The 2,409-nt window shown below is 40.7% G+C and overlaps 1 pseudogene; it reads left to right on the forward strand.

The window, feature by feature from the left end:
* Positions 1 to 202: 202 nt before the first annotated feature.
* Positions 203 to 673, forward strand: LOC705558 (large ribosomal subunit protein uL23 pseudogene; annotated as a pseudogene).
* The last annotated feature ends 1,736 nt before the right edge of the window (positions 674 to 2,409 follow it).

Below are 2,409 nucleotides of genomic sequence, written 5' to 3' on the forward strand. Positions count from 1 at the left end.
ATATAAACTTGAATTACTTATGTTCAGTAATTAATGTTTTAGTATTGTATCTTATTTATAAATGATGTAGATATTCAATGGAAATATTTTACTTAGCTTAACTTTAAGGTTAAAAATTACCAAAAGTATTTTGGAAACTACTATTAGGCAGATTTACTGTAAAAAAGTTATTATTGAAATAATGTTTTTCACTTTTCACAAGATGGCACCAAAAACAAAGAAGGAAGCTCCTGCCCCTCCTATAGCCGAAGCCAAAGCAAAGGCTTTAAAGGCCAAGAAGGCAGTGTTGAAATGTGTCCACGCCCCCCAAAAACAGAAGATCTGCACCTCACCCACCTTCCAGCATCTGCAGACACTGCGACTCTGGAGGCAGCCCAGATATCCTGGGAAGAGCGCCCCCCGGAGAATAAAGCTTGACCACCATGCTATAATCAAGTTTCCACTGACCACTGAGTCAGCCATGAGGAAGATAGAAGACAATAACACGCTTGTGTTCACTGTCGATGTTAAAGCCAACAAGCACCGGATCAAACAGACTGTGAAGAAGCTCTGGGACGTGGATGTGGCCACGGTCAACATCCTGATTTGGCCTGATGGAGAGAAGAAGGCATATGTTCGACTGGCTCCTGATTACAATGCTTTGGATATTGCCAACAAACTTGGGATCATCTAAACTGAGTCTAGCTGGCTGATTCTAAATAGATGTATGTCTTTTCACCATAAAAAAAAGGAAATAATGTTTTTCATAAGAATGACAACTTAAAATCTTAAAGCTTATAGATTTGATTCTAATTATCTAGTAAGTATAATATTAGCTTCTTGTAAGCACTCAAGCAGAATAGAAACTTGTTTGTTGGCCAGGTACAGTGACTCACACCTGTAATCCCAGCACTTTGGGAGGCCAAGGTGGGCGGATCATGAGGTCAGGAGATCAAGACCATCCTGGCTAATGCTGTGGAACCCTGTCTCTAGTAAAAATACAAAAAAAATTAGCTGGGCGTGGTGGCAGGTGCCTGTAGTCCTGGTTACTCAGGAGGCTGAGGCAGGAGAATGGCCTGAACCCAGGAGGCGGAACTTGCAGTGAGCCGAGATTGCACCACTGTACCCCAGCCTGGGTGACAGAGAGAGACTACATCTCAAAAAACAAAACAAAACAAAACAAAACAAAAAAAACTTAAGAAACTTGTTTGTTTTATATTTAATAGTGGTAACTCTGAAGACATAGTTGTTTTATTACACAAAAAATATTAAATTTATCTTATTTAACTAAGTTTTATCCAAATCATGTTAACTTGAAAAACATTTGGATCGGTTCCTATATTTCTAGGAGTTTGGGGAATATTTATTTATAAATGATTTATTTTTCCCAAGCCAAGTTAGAACAGTTTTAGAGGATTTTATAAATGAATTTTGCAGTGCTATCCAGAGTTAAGAAAAATCACATATACAGAACATACATTAATAGACATACAAACACAAATAGAGATCTCATAGCTTTCATCCTGAAATTTTAGCCATGAATCAGGCATAAATATTCTGATGGTTAATTTTAGATGTCTGCTTGATTGGATTAAGAGATACTAACATAACTGGTAAAGCACAGTTTCTGGGCATAAGTGTGAGGGTGTTTCTGGAAGACACTGAGATAAGGAAGATCCACCCTGACCCAATGTGGATGGCTACTGATATGGTTTGACTGTGTCCCCACCCAGATCTCATCTTGAATTGTAGTTCCTATTATCTCTACATGTTGTGGGAGGGACCTGGTGGGGGACGATTGAATCATGGTGGATGGGCACTTATCAATTGTGGGTAGGAGGGAGAAGAGGTACCTATGCAGAAAGAAACACCCTAGAAATCCTCTTAAGATGCCCCAGTCATCACTCACTCTGCAGTAATAATGTCACAATACTGCTAGCTACATGCTGATAAGGACAAAGGGGACATTCTTAAAAGAAACCTGGCACCATAAATACAGATTGGGGCAGAGAAAGACACTCAAAAGAGATAGACGCAGTAGGTACAAATGTGACCACTGTCAGCCTGCCTGGGATGGTGGGAAGGAGCCTGGTGCCAGAGTGGATTCGGATTGATCACCACACATGTGCCTCAACCAACAGCGAGGAGGTCCCACAAGCCTAAGTGAGGCAAGTCGGGGACCTAAGGCAGGAGCAGGAAAACCAGACAAAGAAAACTGGCGGAGACTTGAGACAGAGGCAGGAATGTGAAGAAGTCCAAACTAAAATTCCCTGCACAGGACCCTTACGCTGCTTTCCTGCACGATCAGCCTACTCCTATTTTTCTACAATAAGCTCTTCACACTGTACTTTTTTCAATGAAGTTATCTGCCATGTTTGTATTGCCCCTTGGTGAAAATATTTCTTCGAAGTTAGACAAGAACTGGGACAT

Source organism: Macaca mulatta, chromosome 13 (genome assembly GCF_049350105.2).
Source record: "Macaca mulatta isolate MMU2019108-1 chromosome 13, T2T-MMU8v2.0, whole genome shotgun sequence".
Lineage (NCBI taxonomy): Eukaryota > Metazoa > Chordata > Mammalia > Primates > Cercopithecidae > Macaca > Macaca mulatta.